This window comes from Phoenix dactylifera, unplaced genomic scaffold (assembly GCF_009389715.1).
Source record: "Phoenix dactylifera cultivar Barhee BC4 unplaced genomic scaffold, palm_55x_up_171113_PBpolish2nd_filt_p 000430F, whole genome shotgun sequence".
In the NCBI taxonomy this organism is placed as follows: Eukaryota; Viridiplantae; Streptophyta; class Magnoliopsida; order Arecales; family Arecaceae; genus Phoenix; species Phoenix dactylifera.
This window is the reverse complement of record NW_024067866.1, coordinates 59,104-68,510: the sequence shown is the minus strand read 5'-3', so window position 1 is coordinate 68,510 and position 9,407 is coordinate 59,104.

Here is a 9,407-nt window from a genome sequence, read left to right as displayed (position 1 = left end):
AACCAGCTTAGGGTCTCTACCTGTTTGGTAGATGGTAACCCATAGAAAAAAGGTGAAAATAAGGTCCGTCCATGCCAAGCAACAAAAAGTGGACAAGCGATAACAGTTTTACCGTGCTATATCTTTTCCACCAAAATAGTGGAGCGTTATAACGCGTAGTAGTAAAGTCCACTGATTACTCTTTTTTTATCGTCTCTATCCATTTTTTTTCTAACAAAAATGTGGGATGAAAATTTTATCATTGTGATAAAATCCCAATGAAATCTAATGTAATCTATTCCCTCGCTTATCCCCTATGTTTATTTTTCTAAACAAATGCTAAAAAATCTAGCACAATCCAAAACCTCATCTAGAAAGGCTAGTTGAAAGATATTATTTGGGTCCATTAGTTTTGTATAAGTATTCAAGATCCATCTTACATATAGGCTATAAAGAGTTAAACATATACTTATACGGATCCTCTTGAATTTTTTCTATTTAAGTTCTAGTATCCTCACTAGACTAAGAGTCCAAATCCAGTTATAAGTATTATAAATCCAATCACAAACATCATGATCAGTTTGAGGTCAAACCAAATATGCCTATAATGTAATATTCTCCAATCCACATAGGTCATGGCTTAGGTTCGTTCTAATACTATTTATTACAACCTAGGACCTCATCCAAAAAGGCTAACTAGATGATATTATTGGAGCCTAGAAGATATTATTTGGGTTCTTTAGCCCTATGTAAGTATCCAAGATCTATTTAGTATATAGCTGATGTGAGACTAAATATATACTAGCATAGGGTCCTCTTATAATCCCTCTATTTAAGCCCAAGCATTCTTACTAGGCTAAATATTCAAATCCAATCACAAATACTATAAATATAATCATAAACATTACAAACAGCTTATGGTCAGCTCAATTAGGCCCCCTAGTTCATAAAGGCTATGGGTACGTTCACTCGGAGACCATTTGTTACAACCTAAACCTATTATAATCCTTTTATTTAAGCCCAAGCATCATTGCCAGGCTAAAGATTCAAATCCGATCACAAATAATATAAATTCAATTATAAACACCACAAACAGCTTATAGTTAGCTCAATTAAGCTCATGCTAAAGTGTCACCTAGTTTACAATGGCTATGGGGCACATTTGCTCGAAAACTATTTGTTACAACCTAAAATCTTACTCAAAAAGACTAACCGAAAGGTATTATTCAAGATCCATCTAATGTATAGGTAATATGAGATTAAACACATATCCTACTCCTTCACAATATAAAGTATAAGCTTTCAAAATTTATTTTGCCTACTAAACGGTGCCTAAATAGCCGTTGCCTAAATAGCCGTCCCCTTCCATCCCTGGCAAGCTTCAGCCAATGTAGTAGACAACTGTCTTTGTTACTATTCCTTTCCCAAATGAACTCGTGCACAATTAGACCAACTTTCATCCCAAATAAAATCAGGAACCCAGGAACAAGTAAACTGGAAAATATGAACGACATTAAGAAGATTGTAACAATGGTCATAGGGACTATAAGAGAGTTTGTCTCTCTTCCACTTGGAGAGCTTGGATTGAAACTTATCAATAAGAAATTGATTCTCACTACTGCCCTCGATCTTTCTTACTGGGCAAAAAAAAAAGACTGCCCTCAGTTTTGACATCTAAATGCTTAAAAAGGAGACGACCAACCTAGTGGCAAAGGTTTCAAGCATCTAATCTTTGAAGGAAAGGATGAATCCTATTTGGTAAGTAAATGAACGATTTGTTAGTGTTAATCTTTTGATTAGTAAGACATGGATAACTATCACGCACACACTAAACATCATTGGAATCCTTCACAGAAGCCTTAGTTGGATCGAGGAGTGAGTTGCATGTTTTGATGAAATGTTTGGCCAAGTTAAGCATGTTTGGAGGGGTCCTAATCGTGGCTCCAGCGTTCTTTGTCATGGTTTTGGGGCTGATTCTACTTGGTTCTAAGAAGAGAATTTAGCAATGGAACCAGATCCTATCTATGGAATCCAAGAGGCATGATGAGAGATTGTACAACAGAAGCAACAAGGTAGAGTGCTTTAAAAACATTTGTAGGTGAGAGAAAAGGCCGCGACAAAAATCTTACTATAGGCTTGTTTGAATGATTGAGCTAAAAATCATAGAATTATAGGTTTGGTTAGGCCTATATTCATAAATACCTAGGAGTATCTTTAGAATGGGCCAGTCCGAATCTCATAGGAAGAAAAAGGATCCTAGCCTATATTCATAAGTATCGTAGAGTAGCTTTGGAGTGGGTCAACTCAAGTCTTTAGGGGAAAAAAAAAAAAAGACTTCAGCATATCTTTTTTTCCCCTCCCTATAGGGTCTTTTTTTTCTCCCCTTGTGGACTTGAGCCGACCCACTCCAAAGTTATTTCTAAGTATTTATAAATATAGGTCTAGCCCAATCTTTAATTCTATAATTTTGCCGTTGTACTAGCCCAACCCATGAATCCTATAAAGATTTTCAACCCAATCATCTAAATAGGTTATATAGCTAGGTCCTAAAACATGCCTGAGTTAACAATGACAAGAGCTTTGTCTAGACATGGAGCAAGTGGAACCACTTGTGAAGATAGATGAAGCATCTTATTCTACGAGAGATTAGAAGAAGTTCCATTGCGAGAGAGGACATAGGTGCTAAGAGTAGCCAACGTTGGTAGTTATATAGTCGAGGGGTTTGATCAGTTGAGCAGATTGGAAGAAGTTTGATATCATTGTGGAGGGAGAGCAATGGAACTAGCAAGCAATAGAGCTTAGCAAGAGATAGTTGAGTGATAGATTTATATCGAGACTTCTGTATAGATTGAATATTCTTTGTATCAGGCTTATCTTTGCACTAGTGTGGCTTCTTGGAATTTCTTCTTTTATTTTTTAATTTGTTCTGGCTATTCTTTTATTTTTTGTTTTTTTGTTTGGAGTAAATTAAAAAAAATTCAAAAATTTATGTTAATTATACTTACATCCAATAATCTGTAAAATCCATACTTATACAGTGTTAAATTAATGGGGTTAGTGAAACTGTTCATCTTATGTGAAAAGTCAAAATTACCCTTGAGTGTGAGGAGGATATATTTTTTATGCTGTTAATTTGTTGTTATATCACTCAAAGTTATTTTGGTTATTTTTAATATTTTTTTTATGAGACATTTGGGTCTCATTTAAAGTTAATAGTTTGACTAATATTTTTTAGGTCATAAGTTAAATATTGAATTAAAAATAAACCTCAAAGGGTAAGCATAGATTTTCAAATTATTAGGTGTAACTATAATTTACTTCTAATTTTAATGGGGGGTTTGTAATTTACTCTTTTATTTATTTGGTACCTATTCCATCTCTAATGAAATGTGTGGTGACTGACCCCGCTATTTTGTTCAAAAAAACAAAGGGAGAAAGATATAGCACAATGATGCAATATAGGGCAAAAGCAAGAAGAAAGAAAAGAAAATTAATACCATACCTGAGATACCAGAAGAAAATTTAAAATAGATAGTAGATGCAGTGATCACCAAGATTTACCAGGATAACATCCTCATACAAAATACAAATATATACTTGACAACAATAAAACAACTTATTCAAAATTTAATAGGAAGATTATAGCAAATTGTTTCATTATTGTAGGTACAAAATTTCCGTCATAACCAAAATTGGATACAAACAAGACAATAATATGCTAATTTTGAGACTTACAATAATCAGAAAAAGTCAAGGAGCTAAGGGCCATATTTGTTTATTATAATAAGTTGAGTTGAGCCCTACTAGGAACATACATAAATAAACAACTTGAAGAAATTATTTTTCATGAGATTAGAATCTAATATCTCATATAGACCAAACCTAGAAACTTACTACAGTTAGCAAACAGTTAGCTTTAAATAAAATTGCAATAGCCGCTAGCTATCTATCTATCAATGATAATAGAAATAATAAATATTAACTTTTAAAATGAAAATTATCAGATAATAACAACAAAAAATGATGGTATCTTCAAATAAAATCAATATTATTGAATCAAGCTAGGAAAAATAAGTTGTAATGACAACTACCATACACGATAAGAGATTGTCCATTGATGGTGATAGAAATGATAGCTATTAGTGGACAATATTAGATAATACAAGAAAAATGATGAAAAATTTTTAATAAATTACTATTCTTAAAATACTATATTATTTTTTTTATCACCATCTTGGTATGTTCTAAGAATATCTATACAATTTAAATAATTATAATACAAATAATGAGATTATGGACAATATAATTGTTATGATGAATGCGTGAAAATTTAAACAATAGCTTTCATAACCATCAAATAGCATAATAGAAAGCTTGGAACTATAATTTCTTTAAATCATCATACGTAACAAAATCTCAACCATAAAGGTATTAGAACCATATGTAACTTTTGAGCATTTTATAGGGAGGCACTGCACAATCTAAAAGGAAAAGATAAATATTTGTACATGTACTCTTACTTTTAAGTGCAAATACTAATTTTATCACTCCAAATATCACTTACTTAATAGACTAGATTTATGAATGAAGTACATAATAAATTTCTAAATCCTCAAGGGAAAGTTCAGTGCATGCGACATTTATGAAAGCTACTTATGTTAAGAATTTAAGGTATTGATAAGAATCATATAGTAAACTTCATCATTTATTGCCCAAAAATAACTGTCAAAGTATATGTATCTTATCATGGGACAAGAATGATTCAGCATATATGAGCTTTTCTACAGTCTAAAATAAAAATATGAAACAATATGCACTAAGATCTAAGGGAAATAAAAAATTTTACGAAAAACAAAAATCATGTTTCCAATTGTTTGCTAGATGGAAAAATTTTGGCTTAAAAAATAAAGAAGAAAAAGAGTACTGTTTCAACACTTAGCAAAATTAAAAATTTTCTTATTTTTAGTATTTTGGGTTAGAATTTTGAATTGGTGACTTTTTTCTTATTTAAAATTTATTTTCACATTATCATAATTCCTTGCGGAACAAAAAACTGAAAAGGTTGATTTTTAAAAAAATATTATTTTTTCAAATCCTTGCCCACCATCTTACAAGCATCCTATTGAGCGATAATTAACCTTCTCTCATGCAACTTCCTATATTTCAACCTCATTTGGCTTACAACCATAGTATTCTTTATATTCCTACTTTTTTATTTCTCTTTACTTTTCTCTTCCTTTTATGTTTAAAATAGAAAACAGATATGAAACATCATATTAATAGAGTAAAGAAGGCATAGTTTGTTATAGGCTCTACATAGTCTCCATGGAGGTGACAACAGTTGATGCCTCCACCTCCCACCATTTTCTCCATTAGATAGTCTAAGAGCTGTTTTTACAAGCTTCAGTGATCTTGCATCAAGAGATTAAAGAATTGCTAATGGGATCAATAGTAGCATTTTATGACAAAATCATAGTTGAAGGATCGAGTATGGGGAACACGAAAGAGAGAAAATTGAGAAGGAATAGAGATAGGGAGGATAAAACATCCAAAACTTGGCTGACTTTTGTTTTTTAGTATCCTTGGAGAATTTTTTAATTGTAGACTAAAGGATGACAAGTTAATAAAAAACCTTCAAAGTTAGCTATAGGAAGTGGTTCAAATCATGATACTTTCCTCCATGCAATGGATTATGGATATACAAGGCATTTATTAAAATTTCAAATGCATGGTATGAAAGAAAAGGACAAAATTTTGACCCACTTAGACTAGGATGCTAGAGTCGGAAGAGGTAAAATAAAGAGACATAAGGATGCTTTAGAGTGGGTCTAAGGTAGGTTAGTTGCTCATTGGTATAATACAACAATTATCATGGAATCTACTTATTAAGCTCGAGGATTGGGAGCTCCTACTACTAGCTAGGCCCAACTTTGAAATCAATTAAGATTTTCTAGAAAGATTTGGCATCCACAATCTGTAATGAGAGTGAGAGAAGAAAGAAAAGGAAAAATAACTTTTCTTTAATGAGATTGAGAGAAGAAAGAAAAGGGAAAATAACTTTTTTTTTTCTCCCCTCCCTTCTTCCCAAAAACCCTAATCTTTGCATTTTTGTACCTCATTCTTCTTTTCATCTTTTTGTCTCTCCTAATACGGGCAGAAAAAATCTAAATAATATAATCAATGAAGTAATGTCTTTCACAATAAATTGCCTTGCCTCTATAGAGAGGCACTGGCTATACCTCCCTATAGCACTTCTTTCTATCATAGTTATTAATGAACCTAGAGGTGGACAATGATATTGTTCATTAGTTTTCCAAAAGCTTCAATTTTTTCTTTATCCTCACTCTCTCTTCTGCTTGAGCTAATTTCAATTTATGCAGCATCTGGGATGCAACAATTTTGCCTCTACTACTTTTTTATGTGAAAAAATAACTACTTAATTATATAGATAGGAACCAGAATTTCAAATTCCAAACCTAGTTTTAGTGTTTGGCTAGTAAATTTTAATTGGGACATACGAAAGCAATTCAAACATCTATACCTATTACATTGAATGGGACGAAGAGAAATATCGCATTTGAGAGCTCGGGAAATAGTAACCAGCAAGAATTGTTTGATATCGAAAGGAATAAGCTCTTATCCAAGGGTAGGCTTGATAGTTTTTGGAGTATTATTTTGGAGGGAAATAGTTTAATAACATACATCAATACCATTTTTGTTGAAGAAAATGTTGCAATGATAATTGATGAAGGTATAGCTTCTATTTTAAAAATTAAATATCAAATTAATTTATCTTATGGTTGCTATCAATACTGAAATTTGTTTCTATCAAAAAATATACAGCTCAGTGAGATTCAATATTTTTTTTTTTTGACTTCAAACGAGCAACATTCTTTTGTTTGGTGAAAGCTGACCAAAAAAACTTTTTTACATGATGTCCTTCTGGTATTGGCACATCAGGTGAAAAATCTCTCACAATATTTTTTTGTAGAAAATTTAGAGGGCCATTAAATTTTGGATTGCCCAAGTTTCAGTATTGTGGAGCTGTGTTCTAGTATTAAAAATGTATATGAAAGTCGCATAGTACAAGAAAACTAATATTTACTTTATATTGTAGGGAAGGAAGGATTATCCTACCATTGCTCAAAACAAACTCATGTATTTTTGGATACTTTGTTGGTAGTGATGGAAGAAGAGCTTCAAAGTTCTGAAAAAATATTAGGATTTATAACTCAATATTTGCATCTATATCGATAGGTGCTAAAATTGATAATGAAATCAATACCAAACTAGATCTATATGTATTTAGAATCGATGGTTAGAATCATCACAAAATAGATTCGCTACTACATTTGACACATATTAAATCTTTATATCTTTACATGAATATATGAATGAATTGACACAGAAATTGGGAACACCAGCTGCTCCAATTATATTTATGGCACAGGAGGAACAAATTAGCGTTGATCCGAGCAAGAGGCAATTGTTAATAGAAAAATGATTGAAAATTTACTTAAACCTGAACGATTTTCAAATATAATCTAATAATTCAATGCATTTGTTTCCTTGATGTTTTATTCTGGAGATGAAACTTTGCTCCTACTCTATTTTGATAATCTTGTTTCAATGTTGAGGCATTATAACACGTCAATATCAACATTATATGTTTTTAAATAATTTTTTAGGCAATAAAATTCATGCGCGGAGCAATTTTAAAATCGATTAACACATCCTACGGTTAGTGGTACAAAGTCTGCTATAATTATAGGGCTGGACTAAAAATTTATGGGGATAATTTTTGGTATAGCCAATGTGGCAAAAATGATTAACCTTCGGCGCCATAGAAAAATTACAGCATTTTCACTCCCTCCCTTTTTTTTTGTTTAAAAAATGTATCTATTGTATTAAATTAAGCTAACGATTGTTTGTTGTCCTTTGCGAAGTATAAACTAAATGCAACAGCTGAGGATGGATATGATATTTGGTAAATTAGCTTAGTAATTAATCGGTGTTTCGGCGCATAATCTTGCATTGGATACAAAATCCGGCAAATTCACACTTCCCTCTGTTATTCAAAAGGTTCTCAACATCATGTATATCTTTCATGTTGCATTTGCTTCATATAATTTTAATAGTAATACTGTTAGTTACAAGGTGACAAATTTTTTTTAAGAAAGCGAACGACAACTAGCCAGTTTACATCAAAGCTCTGGTGCTGGGCTTTCTTCATCTCAAACTCCCGAAGAAGTTATCATGTCAACCCTTGAAAAATATTTTCATACCAAGCTTTTTCAAGAGGAAACTCCAACGAAAACATCTTTAGATACAATAATGTTATATACTCTTATTATTGACCCTTTTACATTGAAGCACAAACATCTACTTAATATTGTTAAATATAATTTTATTGACCCATGTAGGGATCCACACGCGATGCTTCTCGCCAAAGAGTGTAAAAGCCAATCTAAATTTCCTTGACATTCATCAGCAACTTTTATTTTGCTGCTCCACATGTTGCCTCTCTTTTTTTCAGTTGAACCAAATCGACGAATAAGTGAACGGTGAGGCAGAAATTTTTTTTTTCTTTAAGTTACCTAATAACAAAATAATCAACCATACATCTATTTGATATGTATTATTTCATAATTTTCTTGCAAAATTAATTCAAAAACTGCTGCTCAACGTGGATTCACTGCGAGTGGTTCATGAATTGCCTTGCCCCAGTCACTGGCCTTTGATGTTGAACTAATGGAGGATGGCAGTCTAATGTGAAAGAAAGTCAAGGTAGGGAGACGCATGTCCACAGAGGGCAGTGGGAAACGGATGAGATTAGAATGATGATTCTTAGCAGCGGAAAAAAATGAAGGAGATTAAAATGACAACACTTGGCTGATGAATATGTGATGAAGAAGGTTGGGTTTTTTTTGGCATGACATGGATAAGAGCCACATGGCAGGGAAGGGCATCAGAAGATAAATTATTTCCTGCATCATGGATGTGTACTGTGCCCATCATCTCAGCTCATTTTTATGGGCTAATTATCAAGACTAGCACAAAATAAATAGAGCTCATAAGAACAAGCTGAGGTGATTGGCATCGTAAAAAAAAAAAATAATGAATATAGAAAAACTAGAATATACCATGTTTGCTGCATGTAGATCAAAAATTATATTCTATACAATGTGCACCATATAGTCATACACATCGCTAATCACAACCGTTTATTTTTATGATGTACCATCTTATAAACAAGAGACTGTGATTTTTAGTATGTATGATGATGTGATGCATGGCATGTAAAATATAGTTTTTTCGTGCGGACTGTATGGACGACCGCCAGCAATATCGGTGTACCGAATGTCACTTTGGGTCCCAGAAGCATATGTTTGGGTTCCGTTATTTGGATATATCGGTGTCACTGAAAC